The 25,907-nt window shown below is 39.7% G+C and overlaps 1 protein-coding gene across 5 annotated transcripts in view; it reads right to left on the bottom strand.

The window, feature by feature from the left end:
* htr2cl1 (5-hydroxytryptamine (serotonin) receptor 2C, G protein-coupled-like 1) overlaps positions 1–24,108 on the bottom strand; it is a 228,813-nt gene extending 204,705 nt beyond the window's left edge. For 3 of the 5 annotated variants that reach the window (XM_051900733.1, XM_051900735.1, XM_051900734.1), the window contains exon 1: positions 23,407–24,108. The gene's annotated coding sequence lies outside the window, so the exon portion shown is untranslated. The remainder of the gene's footprint in view (positions 1–23,406) is intronic. The other 2 variants (XM_051900736.1, XM_051900738.1) reach the window with 1 other exon arrangement.
* Between the last annotated feature and the right edge of the window lie 1,799 nt (positions 24,109–25,907).

The raw sequence follows: 25,907 nt of genomic DNA, 5'->3' as shown, positions 1-25,907 counted from the left end.
AATGGGCCTTCACAGGGGACAGATTAGTTGAAATGTCAGGGCTGCGTTATCATCATGTCTAGATGCAGGTCCTTCATCTCATCTGGGTACGGCCTGGATCTGGCAGGTTGCGGCAAACCTTGGGATAAACAGAGAGACTAATATAAAAGTAGACGCCATTCTTCTTATGATGTAGCAAGTACATCAGGTGTTATGGGAAGACAATACACTGGTTACTCCACTACAAACCTCAGACCATTTCCTCATCACTTTTAATCTCAACCTGACCCCTAACTCAACACACACTCCACCACATGTTACTTTCGGCGAAACCTACGCTCGCTCTCACCATCCCACCTATCCTCTCTGGTCTCATCCACACTTCCTCCCCCTAATCAGTTCTCATCACTTGACACTAACAATGCTACTGACACTCTTTGCACCACTCTAACATCTTGCTTAGATGACTTCTGCCCCCTTTCATCTAGACCAGCCCGCGCCACCCCCTCTGCCCCCTGGCTATCCGATGCTCTCCGTGAGCATCGGTCTAGACTCAGGGCTGCAGAGAGGAAGTGGCGCAAATCTAAAGATCCTACTGATCTTAGATTCTATCAGTCACTCCTTTCTTCTTTCTCTACAAATGTCTCCAGTGCTAAAACCACATACTATCACAATAAAATTAACAATTCTACTGATTCCTGCATACTTTTCAAAACTTTCTCTTCTCTTCTTTGCCCTCCTCCCCTCCCTCCCACCCACATCTGCTCTCACAGCTGATGACTTTGCCACATTTTTCACACATAAAATAACCATCAGCGGCCAATTCTCCACACCACACACTGACAATAACATCTTAACGGAAAACACACAAATTCTCCCCTCCTTCTCCATGCTCTCCGAGGCAGATGTTTACAAACTCATCCTTTCCAATCACCCTACTACCTGTCCACTAGACCCTATCCCCACTCATCTTCTTCAGGCCATCTCCTCCTCAATTGTACCTGCACTCATTCACATTATCAATTCTTCTCTTCACACTGGTACATTTCCCACAGCTTTTAAGCAGGCTAGGATTACCCCACTGCTTAAAAAACCCACTCTGAATCCAGCACTTTTAGAAAACTATAGACTGGTATCCCTTCTTCCTTTCATTGCAAAGACACTTGAGAGAGTTGTGTTCAACCAACTGTCTACTTATCTTACACAGAACAACCTCCTTGACAACCACCAGTCTGGATTCAAGAGTGGCCACTCAACTGAGACTGCCCTGCTCTCAGTCACTGAAGCCCTGAGACTGGCACGAGCAACTTCAAAATCATCAGTACTCATCTTGCTGGATCTGTCTGCTGCTTTTGACACAGTTAACCACCAGATCCTCCTGTCAACACTCATGTTGAAGGGCATCTCAGGAACCGCACTCCGGTGGTTCAAGTCTTACCTCTCAGGTAGGTCCTTCAGGGTATCTTGGAGAGGTGAGGTGTCCAAGTCACATCATCTTGCTACTGGGGTACCTCAGGGCTCCGTGCTTGGACCACTTCTCTTCTCCATCTACATGTCATCACTAGGATCTGTCATTCAGGAACATGGTTTTTCCTATCATTGTTATGCTGATGACACACAACTCTACCTCTCATTCCAACCAGATGATCCGACGGTTGCTGGTCGCATCGCAGCCTGCTTGACAGCCATTTCTGCCTGGATGAAGGATCACCACCTTCAACTCAACCTTGCAAAAATGGAACTGCTTGTGGTCGGTGCCAACCCAACACTTCATCATAACCTTTCAATTCAACTTAGGTCAGCAACCTTTACTGCTTCCAGGACAGCCAGGAACCTTGGAGTGGTGATGGATAATTGTTTAAGCTTCACAGATCATATCGCTACAACGATATGCAGGCCCGGTCCTGCAGATTTGCCTTGTACAACATTAGGAAGATTAGATCCTTCCTATCGGAGCATTCCACACAAATTCTTGTCCAAGCTCTTGTTCTATCCAGACTGGACTATTGTAATGCTCTCTTGGCTGGCCTTCCAGCATGTACTGTCAAGCCTCTACAACTGATCCAGAATGCTGCAGCAAGACTGGTCTTTAACGAACCAAAGAGAGCGCATGTCACACCTCTCTTCATCAGTTTGCATTGGCTGCCAATAGCTGCTCGCATCCAATTCAAGGCTCTGATGTTTGCCTACAGAACAACCACTGGCTCTGCACCACTATACCTGAACTCACTACTTCAGACTTATGCGCCCTCCAGAAGCTTGCGTTCTGCAAGTGAACGGCGCCTTGTGGTGCCATCCCAAAGGGGCACAAACTGACTCTCACGGACCTTCTCCAGGTCTATTCCTGGCTGGTGGAATGACCTGCCACGCTCTGTCCAAGCAGCTGAGTCCTTAGCCATTTTCAAAAACTGCTAAAGACATATCTTTTTTGTCAACACTTGACCCAGTAATAGTAGCACTTACTTTTTATTTATCTTTCTTTTCTTCGATTTCTATTTTTTCCATCTATTTGTGTATTTAAAAAAAAAAAGTCCTTGCTACGAGCACTTTACTGATTAAACTGTGACTTGACACAGCACTTACATACTGTTGTACTCCTGTTGATTTGATTGTTTCTACTACTCTAATTTGTAAGTCGGTTGCTGGTCGCATCGCAGCCTGCTTGACAGCCATTTCTGCCTGGATGAAGGATCACCACCTTCAACTCAACCTTGCAAAAATGGAACTGCTTGTGGTCGGTGCCAACCCAACACTTCATCATAACCTTTCAATTCAACTTAGGTCAGCAACCTTTACTGCTTCCAGGACAGCCAGGAACCTTGGAGTGGTGATGGATAATTGTTTAAGCTTCACAGATCATATCGCTACAACGATATGCAGGCCCGGTCCTGCAGATTTGCCTTGTACAACATTAGGAAGATTAGATCCTTCCTATCGGAGCATTCCACACAAATTCTTGTCCAAGCTCTTGTTCTATCCAGACTGGACTATTGTAATGCTCTCTTGGCTGGCCTTCCAGCATGTACTGTCAAGCCTCTACAACTGATCCAGAATGCTGCAGCAAGACTGGTCTTTAACGAACCAAAGAGAGCGCATGTCACACCTCTCTTCATCAGTTTGCATTGGCTGCCAATAGCTGCTCGCATCCAATTCAAGGCTCTGATGTCTGCCTACAGAACAACCACTGGCTCTGCACCACTATACCTAAACTCACTACTTCAGACTTATGCGCCCTCCAGAAGCTTGCGTTCTGCAAGTGAACGGCGCCTTGTGGTGCCATCCCAAAGGGGCACAAACTGACTCTCACGGACCTTCTCCAGGTCTATTCCTGGCTGGTGGAATGACCTGCCACGCTCTGTCCAAGCAGCTGAGTCCTTAGCCATTTTCAAAAACTGCTAAAGACATATCTTTTTTGTCAACACTTGACCCAGTAATAGTAGCACTTACTTTTTATTTATCTTTCTTTTCTTCGATTTCTATTTTTTCCATCTATTTGTGTATTTAAAAAAAAAAAAGTCCTTGCTACAAGCACTTTACTGATTAAACTGTGACTTGACACAGCACTTACATACTGTTGTACTCATGTTGATTTGATTGTTTCTACTACTCTAATTTGTAAGTCGCTTTGGAGAAAAGCGTCTGCTAAATGACTAAATGTAAATGTAAGTGGTACCGGTTCCGGCTGACCTAATCTATGCAGCCTAACAATTTACATGATTTGAATTATAGAAGTAGATAATGGTTTTATGTGTATGCAAATTTAAACAGATGTGTTTTTCGTCTAGACTTAAACTGACAGTGTGTGTCTGCTTCCCGAACAGTGATAGGAAGACTGTTCCAAAATTTAGGTACTAAATAGGAAAAGGATCTACCGCCTGCAGTTGATTTTGATATTCTAGGTATTATCAACTGTCCAGAATTCTGAGATCGCAATAGACGTGAAGAACTATAATGCATTAAGAGCTCGCTCAGGTACTGGGGAGCTAAACCATTCGTAGCAAGATTTTAAAATCTATACGATGTTTAATAGGGAGCCAATGCAGTGTTGACAGAACCGGGCTAATATGGTCATACTTCCTGATTCTAGTAAGAACTCTAGCTGCTGCGTTTTGGACCAGCTGTAGTTTGTTTAAAAGGCGAGCAGAACAACCACCCAGTACAGCGTTACAATAATCTAGCTTTGAGGTCATGAACGCATAAACTAACTGTTCCGCATTTGTCATTGAGAGCATATGTCGTAGTTTAGATATATTTTTAAGATGGAAGAATGCGGTTTTACAGATGCTAGAAACATTAGGCCTTCAAATGAAAGATTGGTATCAAAGAGCACACCCAGGTTCCTAATTGACGACGAAGACTTAACAGAGCAGCCATCAAGTGCTAGACAGTATTCTAGGTTATTACATGAAGTTTTTGGTCCAAAAATTAGAATCTCTGTTTTTTCTGAATTTAGTAGTAAGAAATTACTGGTCATCCAATTTTTTATGTCAGCTATGCATTCCGTTAATTTTGTGAACTGGTAAGTTTCGTCAGGGCGCAAAGAAATATAGAGCTGAGTATCATCAGTGTAACAGTGAAAACTAATGCCATGCTTCCTAATGATATCTCCCAAGGGGAGCATGTACAGAGTAACAGTAATTAAGATTTGAACCATGCCTATGTAATTCCACTAATGCCAACATAATTTTCAAGTCTATTCAAAAGAATATTGTGGTCGACAATGTCAAAAGCAGCACTGAGATCTAGTAACACTAATAGAGAGATACAACCACGATCTGATGATAAGAGCAAATCATTTGTAACTCTAATGAGAGCAGTCTCAGTACTATGGTACGGTCTAAATCCTGACTGGAAATCCTCACAGATACCATTTCTTTCTAGAAAGGAACATAGTTGTGATGAAACTGCCTTTTCTTGTATTTTTGACAGAAAAGGTAGATTTGAGATCGGCCTGTAATTGACTAATTCTCTAGGATCAAGTTGTGTTTTTTTAATAAGAGGTTTAATAATAGCCAGCTCAAAAGTTTTTGGTACGTATCCTAGTGATAAAGATGAATTAATGATATTAAGAAGAGGATCTATGACCTCTGGAAGCATCTCTTTCAATAGCTTAGTCGCCATAGGGTCTAACATACATGTTGTTGATTTTGACCAGTGTTTGACCAGTGTTTGACCAGTGTTTGACCAGTGGGGTGCTGTAGCGCAAAACTGTAATTCAGCCTTCCCGGATCGAATCCAATAGAAGAAGACACGGTGCTTCGTAGTGCATAGTGCAAACGAAGTCGAACCTGTAAAATGTGGGAGTTTAACATAGCAAAAAACATAACGTTTAGCATAACTACAAAAAATGCTGTCATGCAGGACCACCAACTTGCATTCAAACTCACTGTTCACCACACGTCCATTTTCTCATGCAGTGAAAGATACATAGCAGTATTTCTGGCCAGAAACATCGAAATTGAAACATGGTCTATGTATGTAAATCCTGCGTTTCGGTCTGAGTGTTGTTTCCTGTTTTCTTGTTCTTTGTTGTTCTTCTGTGTTTTAATAAATTTGTGTTATCAGAATCACCTTCATTCTTTCATTTGATTTGACATTATGGCCAAGGAAAATTGTCTTTAAAGGTATTTATTAACCAGACAAAAGTTAATTGACGTTCGCTGAATTCTGGGTTTATATCTTAAACTGCCGCTTCAGTGCAGTATAGCCACAGAGCTATGTAACACTGAGCACGATCTCTCAAGACACTACAATAGGCTACTAATAATTCATTAATAAGGGCTGTTTTCTTGTACAAAATTAAATATTTTAAGTTAAATGTACAGTGTTAGACATGTAACAAAGACAAGATTCTAACAATGTCAAGATCAAATGCCTGACACGGTATTTTCACAGACTAACACACGTCACGTCTCTGGCATAGACTACAGTATTTAAAATAGCATATATGCATTAGTTATATTCTCAATTTAATTTACAGAGCAATTCCTGCAAAGATTTTAGGTTAACTATAGTCTATAGAAGAGACTAGGATTAGTGTGTGTATTTTTTTTTACAGTCTATGGTGTCGACTCGCAAGACTCGCAGCGGAGCGGGGCGGGGGCGTGGCATCACGATGGTGTCTCTCCATCGTGATGTCGGTCAGCCATCGTCCATCGGCACAACCCTAAGTGAAATGACACAACTGATTCTAGTAGGTCACATGACAATGAGAACATAATGAATGCAGAACATCCGGATTATATTCCTACTACACACATTCATACTACATAGAACATACTTATAACAGTTGCAAAGTAATTACTTATTCAGAAGAAGTACTGTACCTACTCTGAGAGCATGTGAATATTTTTGTATACCACATGATTTAATATTTTCACATAAAAATATCTTCAATATTATACAATAAATGGCAGACCCCTGCAGTGCAGTACGACCACAGGCATCCTAGAGGTTGAGGACCCCCTGTTGAGGACCCCTGGTATAGCCTGAATGGTATAGCGGTTGCTTTCTATAACGCATAATGTCTGCAATAAATAAAATGTAAATGCACATTAGTTCAAGTACAGTGAACTAATGAACTATTGTTTGGCCCAGAGATGATTCCTGACCGCAGCAACACTGAAAAACAACCTGCATTTAATTGAGTACTTTTATACATTGACATTATAAATGTGTTTCACTGATCTTTCTAATATATGTGTAATCGTGTGTATACATCTGCGTACAGATGCAGTGTGTGGGGAATATTTAGTTCGGGGCTGGTATAAACATGCAAATACACAAAGAAACAATGAAAACTGTTATGTTCCTGTGTATATTCTAAACAATTCCTAGTAGCTGGAAAAACAAGTTGTACATCAAGACTACACCATGTTGACTAAATTGTACGTAGAATATGCAGGTAGACATGAATTACAGGCATTGATGTGTCTTCAAGAGTCACCTTTCCTGCATGGATTGTGTGCCCTTCCACTCTTTGTTGCTATATTCTTTAAATGAAGTTTTATTTAAAAAAATTGGGAGGAGCACATTCAGGTAATCAACTAATCATCACAAGAGGAAGCTGGAATATATAGCCTTCCCTCACCTCTGTCCCACGAGTTTCACAGCATCCCTCCACCACCCCATCACCTCTCTCTTGGCTGGTTTCTATCCCAGTCAAGGAGGGGGAGTACTCTGGGTTCGGGCCAAATTCCGAGCTCGGAGCCCTCCCCCAGACAGCATGCCAAATAAGCATAAATTACTATATCTGATTTTATGCACGTGTAAATTTGTGAATATCTTCAAAAGATTCAACATATTATACTGTCCAGTTTGAAAACCCTTGGAAGACATTTCTATAGTTATCACTACATTACATACAGTACACACTCAGAAAATAAACATTTGAGATTTACTCCTGCATGTAAATGTGGTTGTCACTTCCATTTGTCCTTTTGCTAATAAACAGACTGCTGTATAAGCTATATTATGTAGCGCTTTTAACCCTTTCCTTTTTCTGATAGGTAAGAGAGCACCCTGAGTTCGTATTTATAAACTTGGTATTTTCAACTGAGTGGCAAATTAAGTGTAATTATTCACTTTAACTTATTTTTGTGTAAATGTGTTTGTTACGTCTTTCCTTGGGTCCCCTAAGCTGAAATTGCATTCACATACACAATAATGAAATGAGATTTTAGTATTTATCTTGTTACTAAAATAATGGTTTTACCAATGAGAAGTCTAAATATGTATATATAACCCCCTTTTTAAACTCCAATTAATACACAGAAAAGACTCAAGTACAATGAATTTAACAATTTACTTAAATGTAAAAGAATCAAGCTTCAGGGTTTTTCAAAATGTAAAATAAAATAAAAAATTATGTAAATAGGCAATAGGAATTTCACAAATTCACAGATAAATCCCAAAAAATATCAATTACTACGGTGGCGCATTGCTGCCACATACATAATATTTTTTCCCACTCAATTATGTCATAATAACGAGATATGTCCTTAAAACTACATCTTTTCTTGTAAAAACGAGATATGTGGTTAAAAGGACATCTTTTCTCATAATAACGAGATATTATGTTTTTAAAACGACATCTTTTCTCATAAAAACGAGATATGTCATTAAAACGACATCTTTTTCTCGTTAAAACAACATATTTTCTCGTAATAACGAGATATGCCATTAAAACGGCATATTTTGTACATGACGTGTATGTTTACCTTTATCTGATCTATAATAGAGAATACAGCCTAAATCAGTGCCTTTATCACACTTCCGCGCTTGAAAAGCAAGCAAATATTTTAATAAAAAATTCACGTCTCTTCTGAAGATTAAGAGATCGTTATGAAAAATATGAAATTAAATGGATTTACAAGGCAGGAATAAACACTGATGCAGTGAAAGTTTGAGAAGGCAGCTGAAAGAAAATATCTGACTATATCAATGCATGTGAATCAAACAAATAGGCCAAATAATTAATATAGTTTCACAAAGAGCTCAAAAGAATACATGTAAGCGTAATCTGTTTAAAAGCTTTATATATTATTCATGTATTATATTTATTTTAATTTAAAAGCAATTTAATATTGTCAATTAATAGTCCTAATTATATGAATGTCATATGAATTATTCATAATTTTAATTTATTTAATATAAATATAATGAATAATTAACAGCAAATGTTGAGCAAGTTTGTCTCTAAAATGTTTTCACTATAAACTGATTTAATTTGGAGCGAGAGATACAGTGGGAGTGGCTTTATTGCATCAGATACACGTCACTTTACTCACAGCTGATTGGTCAAGTTTGGGTTTGTGATCTCTAACCCAGAATAAAATCTGCTCCGGAGCAGGTTAGCCATGTAGCATAAGTTACCAGAGCAATGAACCCCGCTAAAAACTGATCCACATTTATAAACCCGAAAAACCAGAGTTTGCTCAAACTAATCTTGAACTTACCTGGGTAGCAACTGAAACCGGCTTTGTGCAACAGGCCACAGGACATTTGACTGCACACGGGAAATACATTAGCCTCACCGTTTAACAAATAAAAAGTATAAAACTTTTTTTTTTTTTCAGTACATCCGAGACTTCCATGTTCCACTTTTAAGTTACATGTCGCCTAGCCCTAGCGACAACCTACAGATCCCAGCATAAACGGTGATACATTATAATATTTGTTATTAAAGTATCAACAACATTCAGAAACATAAAAGCAAGCATAGGCAGTGCTGTGTGCATGATTTGGCATGGCAGAATGTGCGCAACGAGCGCTTCCTTTAATCACTAAAAAGATGAAAGTTAGTCGAGATCTCACAACGCTTCAATAACTGCACAATGACTCTTTAATAATAATGTCTACACTTTTTAAATCAGGATTTGCCAGCATGCAAAGCATTCAGCGCTGAACACGAACTCCGGTGTTTTGAGCGGTGAGTGGATCCTACCCTCTCATTGTGTTCCAGAAATCCACAGATTTGTCTGTGATTGGCTACATTGCTCAACGCTGCAAAACACGTTATTGGAAACTCTGCCTATGCTTGAGCCTGTAAAGCGTTTTTATTAGATCTTAGTTGTTGTTTTAAAAAACCAACACATTTTTTATAGCCAATTTAAAGTGTTTATTACAAACAAATTATTAAATGATAAAAATGAATAAATGTAACTGAACAAAAATTCGTGTTGCATTTGCATTTACAAACAGGGGGTGCTGCAGCACCTCCAGCACCCCCACTTCCTGCGCCTATTGCTTAATGTAGCCTACAAAGTGATATTAAAAGATAAAATTCTGCACAAACCAATTTTTCTGTATAGTATGCTTTATTAGTATGGTGTTTACTATAGCCTACACGTTTTTCTAGACATCGTAATCTTTTTGTAACATACTTAAATTAGCTCGTTGTTTCTACCTTAGGCCTAATACATTGTTTAAATTTAATACATTGTTCGTTAACTGCATGTGTAGCCTACATTTCTGAAATTACATAACTTGCACAGAGTCACCTTTGATAACATATTACTCCAAATTGTAATGTTGACATGCAGTTCCTGTAAAGCTGCTTTGAAACTATACGTATTGTGAAAAGCGTTAGGCCTATACAAATAAATGTGAATTGAATAGCCTATTTAATTGATAAACTGATCTAGGCTATAAATCTAAACTCTATTATAGATCAGATAAAGGTAGGTACAAAATATGTTGTTTTGACGACATATCTCGTTATTATGAGTTAATATCTTGTTATTACAACAAAATTGAATGAAAAAAATATTATGTATGTGGCAGCAATGCGCCACCGTAAATTACCACATTTCACATATTCACTTTTTTGTAAATAGTCCTCATTTCACTCTTTTCAGATTTATACTTTTAAATTTGAGAAACCCAAACTCTTGCTCAACACTCAAAGGACTCTACCCAAATAATAAGCCGGCAATATGAGCTCACCCTAAAATGAACTCAATATGAAAGTCTCAGTTTTACGTTGCAGGCCTGTTTGATGCTGGGGTACGTTGTGGTCAAAAAAATAAAAGACCGCTTCACTCCACATGGAGCAAACAGAGAAAAAAAACAGTGAGAAGAGCATGTTTCGCTAGATGTCCGTCAAACTCACGATTGCGGTGATTTCCTCAGGGCTAAAGGAATTCCGAGCACTCCCGTTAACTCAGAAGTCTATCTGGAATCATCCTCCTATGAAACTGCCATGAATCCTCGCGCTGACGACTCGCCAACCGAACACACAATCCATCCGAACAAGATAAACACCGTTCAGTCTCTGTAAATAGTCCATTTGCTGTATTAGTAAATGGCGGCTGAAATAAACACAACCAGGAATATTTTGTGGAGAAATAATTCTTACCCGTCTCTGTAGTTTCCGTTCTCGCTTTGACAACACTGTAGTGATTTTGGATAAGTCTCACATGAGGGCACCACAAATGTAGTTATTTATGGTCTTAAATATTAGTATTAATATTTTGTATTAATATTAATATTGAGTCAGATGATTCTATCTGTGTACACTGACCCTAGATAAACAGTCTCTACACAAATAGCAATCTCATTTAGCAACAACCTAATGCCAAGGCCTTGGGGAAAAGGTTTGGTTAGCTTATATTTATGTTTCACTTGGTCGGGTGATCAGTCCGGGAATGGGAAACGTTGTCCACTGGTATCCTTCCGTGTGCAGTGGAAGACTGGATTGCTTTCCAACAGCTGCAGAGCTGCACTGAGTGCTGGAAGTGTTTGTGTAATCCAGAGAACTGTAGGTCAGATGGTGGTCGGTCCGTAGGATTTTCTGTAGGTTGGAGGTACTTGAGTTATGGAGGTCGGGAGTCAAGGTCCTCTGCAGAAGCACTTGGACTGCTTGAAGATCCGTGCGGTGAAAGGTTTACTTGCAAGAGTCTCACCTTGGTCATGCTGTTGTTCTTCCCTCTTCAGGTCAGAAACTCAGAACAAGGGTTTGTTCAATTGGGGAAGCTTTTATTCCTTCCTGTTGGGGAGGGGATTACAAATCCCAACCTTTCCTGATGATGTGATTGGGTCACAGCATTCCAGGTGTCCGTCCCTTAACAAGCCCACCTTTCATCCTGTAAAACTTGTTGTTTTGTCCCAAAATACACAGTTAAATAAAACAATGTCTTTAGGACCTTAGAAATGCTTTATTTCTTTTTCAAACCTTTCTTAAAGTCCTTGTGGCAGTGTTCTGAACTCGTAGAGTCCAAACTTGATGTGAATTAGTTGAGGTATCACACTTCTGTCTCAGTGGGTACAGTTGCATTGGCATTTATTCCAGCTGTGGTTTCCACTGTGTATGCACAGCTTCCTGGATAAGTAAAAGGATGTATAGGACATGTTCCTTACAGTATTCCTGTCCATTTTTGTTGACTTCAAGCCAATATGTTTAGAAAATGTCTTTCTTTCTGAGCATTTCTTTGTTCTTGCTGTGCTCTAGCCAGAACCAGTTTGGCAGTCCATGGTCATTCACACCTTGAACTCAGGCATGGACGGCTGAGGTGAACAAAGGCAACTTGTGATGAGATTAGCCTATCATCAATGGGCCGTTGATGTCATCTTTCCTGTCCTCCAGCTTTGGCAGTTCTGATTACAATAGTCATTTAGTTGAGGGCGTTGAGGGTCCTATCAGACTCTTTTGTATTAATCAAAGTGGGACAAAAGAATGTCTGTTGTGAAGCTCTGGTGCCATCACGTCTGTTGTTCACTACATTTCCCCCTACCCTGGTGGGTCGAGGCCGAAGTCCTTGATCCTTCAGGTGTACTAAAGTGGAACAATTAGCGAAACAACATACCACACCTAATCCTTTGACCATAGGCATTTCGGTAAACTTTGTAATAGCTACTACAGGACTTGATAGCTATAAAGGCAGCTCTAATCCACCTATGGTAGGACTAACAAAAATTATATCACGTTGGAGAAACTGAAATCTAAAGACGTCTCTAAAATAAAGAATCAAAGAGGAGCTAATCTACACAGTGGGGATTCTAAAGGACTGTATAGCAACGTTAGCAGGGGCATGCTGCTGATTAGTCCATATTGTGTGTAGTGATGGAAGAAAGTTAGGGGAGTGGACTACACGTTGTATGTTCCTAACATCAAAAATGAGAAAGTTTAACCGGAAACCAATTTCACCAGCTTTTGGGTCTACATGGACTGGCATGGCACTACCCAAACCATAGACCAAGTGTTCTTGTTGCGTTTGAGTGGTTCCCAGTGTAGCCTGTCTCAAGATTCTCGCCACAAGTTTCACAGGTACTAAATACAGAGTGATCCTGTTCTCTACCAAGCTGTCTAAAGCAGGACTTACTTCTCTAGAAAACAAAAATTCTAGCATCAATGCGTGGACCATTTGTACATGAGCATAGTTCACAATTTGGTGAAGTGTGTGGCTCTCCACAGCATGCACCATCATTTCACTCTCACTCCTGAAGTCTACACACTGTCCCCCCCATCCCAAGATGGATGTGGTATGATGGCAATCATCGTAGTCAGAAGTGTAAAATACACCTGTTCACAGCTGTCCCTTTCTCTTGGCAGATCTGCGAGTTCTCCTATGACCGGAACTGTTAATTCAAAGTCATGAAAAGATCTGTTGATCAAGTACCCTAAAGGAGTGTGAGTGGGAATGGGAATATCACATCTTGTGAGATTCTATATAAGCAGGTATAATGAGCAGTTATTAATCTCAAGTTGGGTGTTGCCACTAACTGAGAGACCTAGATCGCAGAATTGGACAGAGGGCTGGAACACCTGCTGGGACACCTGCTGTCCATGCGGGTACCACTACATCAAATTCGTTCACCAACTGACAAGCTTGGGGAATGGTTTGATTAGACATCATCTGACTAGCATCACCAGACAGCACATTTGGACCAATGTCTGCATGGGACCACAACATCTGGTGGACAGTGTCTAAATGGGCTCCTAACCTTACTAATACATCAGAGCCGATGCATACTGAGGGCTTCGGGTCAGGTACCACATGCATGCAGTAGGTGAATTGCTTACGACCTAGTTTGAGAGAGGCAGAGCAGATTACAACACTCTTTAATGGAAATACCAGAAGGCCACTGGTAAGCCACAGTTCCTGTTTCTTTTCTATCAGAGGAGTCATGCCAGGTCGCTTGAGCAGTAGTTGGTACAACTGTTTGCTAATGGCTGACTTCTCCGACAGAAAAACAACAACAGTATCCTTGACATCTATGTCGTTAACCTGGATGCCACCTACCACCTGTGGACAATATACCTCTGCATTACAAGGTTCTAGAGTGCATAAGAATGCATCTCTCTTCTCCAGCACCTGTGTGGGAGGCCAGTTTTCTTGGGCTGCTTCTGCTGACTGAGGATTAACAGCCTGCTGAAGGGTTTTCCCCCTACCTTCCGGCTCTTCCCTCCACCCAATGAGGTACGTGCTGGATGGAGGTGGAGAGGGGTCCCAGTCTAGTCATGCTTTTGATGGCGGGTCCCTATCTTTCTTGGAGGATTTCTCTTTGGACTCTCGGTCCTTCAGAACCTCAACTAGCATATGACGCATTTCTGCTAAGTTCACCTGATCCCTTTCTGCTTTTTCACTTTCACTTGCCTTGCTTTGCTGGTTAAACCATTTGGGATTATCCCCAGGTCTCCTGAGCCTTTCTCCCTGCAGTACATGTCTACTGCTTTTGAATTCTCTGTCACGTGAGGGCTTAAGGCCTTTGACACCCTGTTTGAAATCATTAGGCTTTGACTGAGAAGAGTAGCCACGGCTACCAGCAAACTCACTTCTTGGCTGAGGGAGCTCTGATCCTTCTAACACAAGAGGAGCCTCACTGACATTTCTAAGCTCAAACACGTGGATACCTGGTTCTCTGTCGCTTTTGTCTGTGCTTACCTTCTCATTCTCCCAGGCTCTCATTGCAAGCTGTCTTAATGCTGCTGCAGACATGCGATCAACATCGACAAGAAGTGAAAGGGGTTTCTTGATGGCTGGATGCAGGTTACTTATAAACAGGCTTTTAAACATTACATCTTCCTCCGCCCTAGGGGAGTCAGTGCCAGCAAAGTACACTCTACGTAAATGCTCATTATATTCTTTTGGTGTTTCATAACGGTTTTGTCTGATCTGCAAAGCAGAGAGACAAGAGACAGATGGATTCTGATACATTGTGTATTCAACTCTCAGAGCCCTACACATTTCATAATAGTTTTCAGCAACAGCAGGATGCTGTCGTTCCATAAAGCCATGGACAGACCGTGAGGTTGTCTTTCTCAGAAGGAGGAGCTTATCGGCCATAGGACAGAGCATAGTTAACATCTTTAAGATATAACTCTATGTTGCTACCGGGGAATCAGAGTTAAACACCTCAATGTCCCGTGCCAATTCCCTAAGTTGACACAGTCGGCTATCTCTAGCTAACAATGAGCTTGGAGGTTCGTAAGACAGGTGAGCAGGTCTTCCCCAGGTCGGAGAGTCAAACGCTGCTTCATGGAAATGATAAGGGCTAGCATCTGTGGCTCGGCAGCCAGTAATTACAGGTTCGCTACTCTGCTGGTAGTGCCATCCCCGTGCTAGATTATCATACAGGGGGTCCCTGGCCATTGAACCAAACGGGCTGAAACGCACACTTTGTGGTTCGGGCAGCTCATAACGGGTATCTCCCTCTATATCCAATTCTTTCAACCTTCTCCCTATTTCCTCAAATCTTCGCTCAGAAATGTCAGGTTTGTTTGGCCACTCCAGGGCCCTAACAGTAGCTCTGTTGTGACTGTGTTGAAAGTCTCTCAACTGGTCAATTTCTCTGCCTAACTCTTCCCTAAGCTGGGCTTGGACACATTTGGAATCATGTAGCTGTCGCTTAAACATTTCCGCTTGTTCACAAGTATCAGCATAAAGCCTTCTCTCCATTTCTAGGTCAGATCTCAAACTAGAAATTTCAGACAATGCAGCTCTTAATTCTGCCTTTACTTCAGGTTTGCTTGTTTTCATGGCATTTAACTCATCTGCCTTGGCCGATAAGTCTTGCCGAGTTTGTGCCAGCCCTGTTTGCAGAGCGGCAGTATCCGCATCTTGGCGGTCTACTACAGAAGGTGGACCGGAGTGTCCTTCCTTAAGTTCCCTGAGCTCCTATTCAGCTTCTGGGTACTTATCATTTAGCTTTCTAGCTTCGGCTTCCTGATCATGGACAATACATTGTAAGTCCTCTTTTTCTGCTGACAGGCTATCAGCTTCAGCCCTTAGCTGGTCATTTTCTTTACGCAGCTCAGCAAGCTCACTCTTAAGGTCCTCTATTCTCAAATCTCTATTTTTGATATGATCACGGGCAATGTTTACTTTATCAACAGCTTGCGCTAGCTGGGCAGCCCAGTTTAATGCTAAACTAGAGAGCAATTTAATCAGCTTGTCACCCTTTGGGGCTTTGGTTGCTGTTTCAGATACTAGCTCTTCTGTTTTCTGGCTAATTTCATCATAGTCTAGACCATGAAGTGTTTCTATGTACCCTGGATTAACGCCACTGGTAAGGTCTACTACCAGCTGTTCAGGCGTTGTTAATTCAGCCATTTGGTTAACAGAAACCTTGCTATGTTACACTCAGCTGCCTTTTAAAAGTACTGATAACCGTTGTTACAGCAGGTCACACAAAGAAGCAGAGGGTACGATGCCAGCTTTGAATTGTCGTGGGTATTGACCTCTTCTGACAGGTTTCACGAAGAAACAATAATGCAATATTTTAGACTTACTAGGTACATATGCCCTATGCTATGCTTAGCAACAATATGGCAAATGCTCACAAGTAACAGTGTTTGCCAAGGCTATGTTTTCCTGACAAAGGAATTTTTTTTGTTATTGCTAGCTTTTGTCGGTGGGTTTTGACCTCTTCCAACAAGTTTCACAAAGTAACAATAAAGCAATGTTATAGGCTTACTAGGTACATATGGCCCATGCTATACTTAATAGCAATTAAATGGCCACTACTCAAAAGTTACAGTCTGCCAATGCTACCGGTTCCTGATACAGGAAAATTACAAGATCTATGCCAACACACAATTATCCACAGACTAGCCAAACTGTGTACTTGTCAAACAAATCCTATCCGTCAACAGTACTGTAAATGTGAGTGGAGAAAACTATCAATCAGGTCTGGAGGGAACCACAAACTGATAATAGATTCTGTAGTCGGAGCTGGTAAGCTGAACAGAAACTTGGTTTCCTTTTAAAGCTTTACTCTTCTTATCTTTCTGTGTTTTCAGTTGTATTGAAAAACAAAAGGCTCGTTTCAATCTAAGCTCGCCTCACACGGGACTCACCAAAAAATGTAGTGATTTTGGATAAGTCTCACATGAGGGCACCACAAATGTAGTTATTTATGGTCTTAATATTAATATTAATACTGAGTCAGATGATTCCTTCTAATAATTCGGGGCACCAGTCAGGATTCTCACCTTGACAATAAAGAACAATCATGAAAGATTGTTGACTGAATTAGAATTTTATAAATTGGAGGAAGTTTATCATCTGTCCAATCTGAAGGATTTAGTGAGATTCGGGCGAGCTTGTAGAGCCTCTGATTATCAACACAAAAACGACATAGTTTGCAATAAAATGAATTTATTAACAAAAAGATATACAAGAGTAAAATATCACACTCACTAAATACTACGAAGGAAAATGACTAAACTACTAAGGAAAAATGACTAAACTACTAAGAAAATTGAATGAATAATCAAACAAAAACTACAAACTACAACACAAATCGATGTTAACAAAACTGAATGCCAAGTAGATGAGCAACGGATTGGACAAAGCAATGAATGGGTAATTAGCAGTCTATGAGGGAGTCAATTGTGGTCTTTCTGGATGCTGGTATTAAAAATAGTAAATAAGCATTTACTATGAATACAGATAACGTGTCTAATGTATCTATCTGTGTACGCTGACCCTAGATAAACAGTCTCTACACAAATAGCAATCTTATTTAGCAACAACCTAATGCCAAGGCCTTTGGGAAAAGGTTTGGTTAGCTTATATTTACATTTCACTTGGTCAGGTGATCAGTCCGGGAATGGGAAATGTTGTCCACTGGTATCCTTCCGTGTGCAGTGGGAGACTGGATTGCTTTCCAACAGCTGCAGAGCTGCACTGAGTGCTGGAAGTGTTTGTGTAATCCAGAGAACTGTAGGTCAGATGGTGGTCGGTCTGTAGGATTTTCTGTAGGTTGGAGGTACTTGAGTTATGGAGGTCGGGAGTCAAAGTCCTCTGCAGAAGCACTTGGGCTGCTTGAAGATCCGTGCGGTGAAAGGTTTACTCGCAAGAGTCTCACCTTGGTCGTGCTGTTGTTCTTCCCTCGTCAGGTCAGAAACTCAGAACAAGGGTTTGTTCAATTGGGGAAGCTTTTATTCCTTCCTGTTGGGGAGGGGATTACAAATCCCCACCTTTCCTGATGTGGTGATGTGATTGGATCACAGCATTCCAGGTGTCCGTCACTTAACAAGCCCACCTTTCATCATGTGAAACTTGTTGTATTGACCCAAAATACACAGTTAAATAAAATGTCTTTAGGACCTTGGAAATGCTTTATTTCTTTTTTAAACCTTTCTTGTCCTTGTGGTAGTGTTCTGAACTCGTAGAGTCCAAACTTGCTGTGAATTAGTTGAGGTACCACACTTCTGTCTCAGTGGGTACAGTTGCATTGGCTTTTATTCCAGGTGTGGTTTCCACTGTGTATGCACAGCTTCCTGGATGAGTAAAAGGATGTATAGGACATGTTCCTTACAGTATTCCTGTCCATTTTTGGTGACTTCAAGCCAATATGTTTAGAAAATGTCTTTTTTTACGAGCATTTCTTTGTTCTTGCTGTGCTCTAGCCAGAACCAGTTTGGCAGCCCTAGGAGTCCATGGTCATTCACACCTTGAACTCAAGTATGGACGGCTGAGGGGAACACAGGCAACTCGTGATGAGATTAGCCTATCATCAATGGGCCGTTGATGTCATCTTTTCTGTCCTCCACCTTTAGAAGTTCTGATTACAATAGTCATTTAGTTGAGGGCGTTGAGGGTCCTATCAGACTCTTTTGTATTAATCAAAGTGGGACAAAAGAATGTCTGTTGTGAAGCTCTGGTGCCGTCACGTCTGTTGTTCACTACAACACACTAACTACAGAAGCTATTGTAACACATTACAGCATTATTTACGCTATATTTTTGTGAAACAATATGACACCAGATGACCGCACGCTCTCCTCCTCCTTCCTAGTTAACATCTGCGCTCCATACTTCCCGCCCCCTTCACCTTAATCTAGAGAACTGATTGGCCACCCAGCATGGACAAGTGAACACCATTGGCTGAACAATTAAAATGTCAAAACATAAAAATAATAAATAATAATAAAAACCCCATCAATGTAACAAATATATATTCACAACCATACACATTATAATGTGCTCATAAAAATAAAATAACCCTTTTAAATTATTACACCGGGTTACATAATATCAGGCCAATACTGCATTGTGCTATCCTTGCTTAAGTTCTGATCTGAACTGCTGACACTATCAACAGTTAAAGGGTGTAACAATCAGAAACAGGCTGCTGGAATGAACATGGGTCTCCACGGGCATGTCACATCAAAGGAACACCTCACCTGCCAAGTCATGTGAAAGGAAAGAGAGAGGTGCAGTGACAGTGCCAAAGACATTGGTACACTCATGAATACTGAACAACTGAAGGGAGACAGGCACTACATTTTTCTTATTCCGGTCAGTTAATAAGCCTTTGATGGCAACTCATGAACTAAACTCCTGAGAACTGAACTACTGTGTACTCCTGAGCACAGTTGACAACTTTGTCAGTTTCATTTGATATATTAATATTAACACTACCTATATCACTTCACTCAAACCTTTAGAAATACACTATGGTCCAAATGTTTGAGGTTGGTAAAATTTTTAATGTTTTTGAAAAAACAAACAAAAAAAAAAACTATCTGATGATCACCAAGGCATTGATTATTTGATCAAAAATACATAAACCTTAACACTCAAAATAATTAATTTGTTTTAGTAGGGCAGACTTAAATTAAACAAATTAGTTCAAACAAATTAACTTTTATGACTATTTAGAACTTTCTTTTTCTTTTAAGTTCACGAAACTGACACATTTTAATTAATCTGAATTGTTTCATTGTTTTGAGTTTAATGGACTTGTTTCTTTTAATTTAGACAAACTTAAATTTAACAGATACTGGGCTGGGATTTCTATTTCCCAAGATGATTTGCCATTGCACTCGAAAGGAGAGAGTGTTACATAATGTTTTTTGTTGTTTTTTTGTTGTTGTTGGTTTTTTTTTTTGTGCAAGATTAATGTTAAGTGGGAGATTTAGTGGTGTTTAATATTTTGCTATGCTAATTTAGAAGAGTTTCTGTTATGTTGGGTTTTTTAAGGGGTTAGCATCACAAGGATGAGTAGAGCATGAACTTGGTTTGAGAACAGGTATACAGTAATCAAAGAATTGTGTTACCAATTAGCAAGTTAGCATTTGCTGAATTAGCTAGTTATACCCAGTTATGTTTCTACTACTAAAAATATTTAAGTTGAGATTACATGATAATATTAAGTTAAATGTATGAGTTAGCTTACTCAAATACTTCAAGTTAAGATCAATTAACATGTATAGTACAAAATAAAAATCTCCCAGTTCTGCTTGCTTTAACTGATTACCTCAATTTTTTTTGAGTTTTGCCAACTTATACAGGTTTACAGTGCAGTAAAAACAGTAATATTGAGAAATATTATTACAATTCAAAACATTTTCTGTTTAAATACATTTTAAAATACATTGTATTTTTTGTGGTAGCGAAGCCAATTTTTCAAAATCATTACTTCAGTCTTTCAGGAATCATTCTAATGCTGATTTGGTGCTCAATAAACACTTATTAACAATGTTGAAAAAAGTCTTTACTGTCACTTTTGATCAATTTAATGTGTCTTTGCTGAATAAAAGTATTAATTTCTTTTAAAAAATTTCACTGACCCCAAACTTTTGAATGATAAATGTTACATTTAGTCACCAATGTGGCAAGTGACCTCTCAGAATATCAAAATACCTCTTGGTGTGATTCACCCCAGCACTGATGCTGGCCAGGGAATAAAAAGTGACATTTATGTGTGTGAAAGACCAACAGTGAGAAAAAGAGAAAAAGGCAGCCAGGCAGAAATTGAATTTTCCCCTGTGAACACACACAACAGTTTTCCTGCACCACACGCACATATTTATCTGTGTGCATTTTTTTTTATTTTTTTTTTCGGTGCCTGTTTGGGCAGTTTTTGTTTTGCATCAAGCAATTACAGAGCACTAAGGGCCATATTTTAATGATCTAAGCACATGGTGCGGGTGCACTTAGGGCGTGTCCGAATCTACTTTTGCTAGTTTAACGACGGGAAAAAAAAGGTCGACGCACCAGGCACGTGGTCCAAAAATGGTTGTATCACGTCTCTTGATGAATCATGGGTTTGTTTTGGTTGCATGCTAATAAACCAATCAGAGTGTCATCTCCCATTCCCTTTAAAAGCCAACAACGACACCCTTACTTCAGTTTTCACGATTTCCCGACACAACAAGAATAGAGGAAAGCATGGGTGAGACTGATACGGCGGGATGATCATTCTTTTAAAATAAGATGCAGTGCGTATGTTCGTGTGTAGAACATTTGCTATTTAAACAAGGTGGGCTCTGGACGTGAAAATGACAACTGCGTCGGGCTGAAACTAGCAAAAAACACTTGCGTCACACCTGGCGTCGCATTGCACCGGGTATATGATAGGCCCCAAAATGATTAAGCGGAGGATCTTCTAATGCGCATGGTGATGGTCAAACCAACAAATTAATTTAAACTGAAGCAGGTCAGGTCACTGGCTTAAGATTATTGACGTTCTTTATCCAACCATCTATGTGTGCTGGTTGTTAAAAACACACGCATTCAAAAGTTTTGCTGATAAATAAAATATGCAAAAACAAAAATATGCCATTTTAAATGCAACAAAAATGCTTATATAACCTAAAGTAACAAAAACGCAAACACAATCATGCCAAAACTACTAAGAACTACTGTGTTTCATTCATGGTGGTGAGCCATTCCCACTGGGTACAATCAGACCTGACAGAACACTGACTAAACACGGTCCAGGGCCACACAGACAAAGCCCTAATGCCTGCACCAGGCAGCCAATTCATATTTATGAGAGAAACCCCACAGAGAATCAGAACATTAAACATAAAACCAAAGCCCAGAACACACTCTAGCACAGCCTCACTTCATCAATTTCTCTCCAAGGTGTTGACTCTAGATCAGTTGTCCACTTCAATACATAACCTAATGAGATCAGAAAGAAAATTATGAAAGTTGATTCCAGATGAGCTGATATGTATTATAAATGACCTGGAATTAGTATTACCAAGATATATGAACAAAACAAAATCACAACCAAGGAAATGCAGTATTCACATATATCACATGTAGATAATTTCTAATGGACCCTTTACACATTTTCGGGGTTATCAGAAGTCACCATAGATGGGTAGAACAGGCGACTACGCAAATATGATTGTCGTGTTTCCATTTGTTCAAATAGTAAAAGAAAAATGGCAATAGCATTTCCACGACATTCCAAGACAGGAAAAAAAAAATATAGAGATGGATTACGGTAGTCAGAAAGAAAGATGTCAAATTTACCATCAGCCATTATATTAGAAACACCCTCACAGCAAGTTTTTGTATATATCAATATACTAACACACCTTTCTATGAAACAATAGGATAGTTAACTCACTTCCATTCTCAAAAAGCAGACTTCATGTCATTTTTGAACGACGCTTGTGGCACAATCAGGCATGCAACTCTGCGCTCGAATGATGTCAGCCGTATTGCGTCATTTCATCTTATTCCAGCGTCCACTTTTCGAACCTGTACGCGTCCTCCTCTTTCACGCGGGCGCACGACTCTCCAAGTCCCCGTTACGCATAATCCAACCAGGCACCAGCGGGAAAGAAGGTGGAAGTAATCTGAACACATCGTGTCGCAAAATGTCACCACACGAAACCAGCAGTAATAAAATCACAGCTAGTCTCAGAGATCCCACTTATTAAACTGACATCACCAATTAATCACCAATTTTAATTAGATCAAGGCAAATATTCCTCAGCAACTACAATGAACGTGACCCATGCTCATAAATCTGTCTCTACATATCACTGAATCTGACACATAAAGCTGGATTTCTTAGAGCAAAGACGCCACATTTAAATGCCACTAGAAGAGGATTCATTTTACAATATTTGACATTGACAGTAAATTGAGAACAATTGAGGAAAGACTTGCGTAAGGTCACACTATATTTCATGAAAATGTTTGACTTAATGTGGTTATATTGATTAATAAGACGCGTAATAGATGTAGAGCGATGCGCAGAGGAAACACTAAAGTTCTGTTACACATCACAAGGCTTTATTTCAATACAATCTATGAGGTTCATCTCCAACTACATACAGTAATAGCAAAATCACCAGCAATGCCGTCATTAAAATAAGCTTTTATAGCATTTACAAGATGTGTTGTCTTAACCTGCGCGCAGGATCATTGCCAAACAAAGGAAAGCCAAATAGAGCAATTATTAGTGAAGGCTTAAATCTACGGTTTTTAAACGTTTAAGAATTCATTCAATTTATCAACTTACGCTCGTTTTCTCGTAACTGTGAATACTTCAATCAGACTTTTTTTTTTAATACTTTTTTTAAGCTCGGGAAAATACAGTTGTTAAAGGAATACGTGATACTTCGCAGTGAGAATAAAGATATAGGTTATATTCACTTAAAACGAATTAAATAAATAGACACCAATGTTTTCTCGCACGTAAAATAAATGTTATTTATGATTAACTCACCCATTAAGAAATCGTCTGTCTTCTCTGACCTGCCGGCATTCTTGCGTTTCTCCTCTCCTATTTAGTCTTCTTTCACTTTCATTGATGACGAATTCCTCAAGAACGCAAGCCCGTGGCAGGACTAGGATCGTGGTCATTCAGACTGAAGCGCGGAAAAAGAGAGAGAGAGAGAGAGAGAGAGAGAGAGAGAGAGAGAGAGAGAGAGAGAGAGAGAGCGAGCCGTCACTGCCTGCAACCAGCCGCACACCAAACAACGCGCGAGGATCCACACTGTCTGTTAAAGGGTTAGTTCACCCAAAATTGAAAATAATGTCATTTATTACTCACCCTTATGCCGTTCTACACCCGTAAGACCTTCGTTATTCTTCGGAACACAAATTAAGATATTTTTGTTGAAATCCGATGGCTCAGTGAGGCCTCCATAGCCAGCAATGACATTTCCTCTCCCAAGATCCATTAATGTACTCGAAACATATTTAAATCAGTTCATGTGAGTACAGTGGGTCAACATTAATATTATAAAGCGACGAGAATATTTTTGGTGCGCCAAAAAAATAAAAATAACGACTTATATAGTGATGGCCGATTTCAAAACACTGCGTCACGAAGCTTCGGAGCATTATGAATCAGCGTGTCGAATCAGCGGCTCGGAGCGCCAAAGTCACGTGATTTCAGCAGTTTGGCGATTTGACACGCGATCCGAATCATGATTCGATACGCTGATTCATAAAGCTCCGAAGCTTCCTGAAGCAATGAGGGTGAGTAATAAATGAAATTATTTTCATTTTTGGGTGAACTAACCCTTTATTCCAGCTACGCTCTGGCACGCGGCCATGGGTAGCAAGAGTGGAGGCCAGCCAGCGTTTATCAGTAACGCATCACTCAGTACTCGACGGTCCGGTTTAATTACTCTGAACGTGCAATTAATGAACGACTGAGCACTTTTCTCACCATCCATAAAACTGAAAGTCACACACAGAGATTGTTTCAGAAAGTCATCTTATAGTGCATGCAGTATAAATTCAGTGCCAAAAGTTAATATAGCCTACCAAAAGTTCAATTAGCCAGTTTTGTAAATGTCACTTCTTCACGAACCACTTTACATAATGCGTCTTTATACAGGCTACATGCCTTAAAATTATTACAAAGTATACATATGTATTTGTGCATACTGTTGCATCGTAGCCTAATTTAAATAACTTACATCCGTGATTACACACACAATAGCCTAACTGTTATCTAATTGAATATATTTTAATAAAACAAGAAACCATTACTAATAATCAGCATATTAGAGTGATTTCTGAAAGATCATTTCACTCTGAAGACTGGAGTACTTAATTATTCTTATATAATTATGGACCCTATATAATTATGAACAATTAAATACATGTAAATCTTAAATTTACACACACATACACACACACACATATTATATATATATATATATATATATATATATATATAAAATGAAATTAATAAATAATGAGTATTTACAATTTCCACATGGAGCTTAAAACAACACAATAAAACTAGAAAAAGTTAGGCTGTTAAAAGCGTGGAGTCCGTTTGCACCATATCATAAAACAGTCCATAAGAATCCTAGCGTGCTGCAAGTCCCAATGTGAAAGTGTCCACCGGTGCATATCCTGAAAGTGATAATCCAATGAAAAAGTGATGTGGTTTGCTGGAAAGGTAAGTCCATAAAATGTAACTCCACAGCTGGTTGGTCGTTTTGACAGTGACCCTGGGTGCGTCTCAATCAGCTCCCTAGTTCAGTAGTCAGGGCACTGATCAGGGAGTCGGCCACATTCATTTTCATGATATACTGAATCACGACCTAGGGAGCTAGGAAGCTGAGATGCAGGGCCTGTTTTTTTGCCATGCTGCCTCCTTTATGCTAGTCTACTTCCTGATTCCTGTCATGTGATCACTCACATGACAGGCAGACCGTACACATTTAAAAACACACACACACACACATAAATCAGATAAGAGGAATAAAATGGACTAAAATTACTAAGACAACATGTAAACCTATTAAAACTCTAATATACATAAAATCATTATAATATATAGAGCGGTTAAAACATGTGTCTTGTGTGACAGTGTCACATGGTGACAATTACATTGAAGACAGAAAATGTGTCTTTCATCACAATCCCCCTAAAAATCTAGCTGTCATCACCCTTAAATATCTGTGATTCTCTTCACTTTGCGAAGACCAAACATCTGCAGTGAGCTATCTGTGATTATTTCACTTAGAATCAACCCTTACCAGTCCTTTATCTTTCAAAAACTTTAATGATGTTACATTAAGTATTATCCTTTGTCAGTGGCAGACTCACTCATAGGCAGGCTGGCAGTGTTCTGCACGGAGCACTACCCGCACACAGCTGTTCACAGTTGCACACTTCATTTCTCTGTCTCTCATCAGAACGCTCTCCGGTCCAGTGAAATCATAACATAAAATGCAACTAAATCTCTCACCTTAACTGATT

The sequence above is a fragment of the Ctenopharyngodon idella genome, chromosome 7 (genome assembly GCF_019924925.1).
Source record: "Ctenopharyngodon idella isolate HZGC_01 chromosome 7, HZGC01, whole genome shotgun sequence".
Classification (NCBI taxonomy): Eukaryota; Metazoa; Chordata; class Actinopteri; order Cypriniformes; family Xenocyprididae; genus Ctenopharyngodon; species Ctenopharyngodon idella.
The sequence above is the reverse complement of the archived record's forward strand: the minus strand, read 5'-3'. Positions and strand labels throughout refer to the sequence as shown.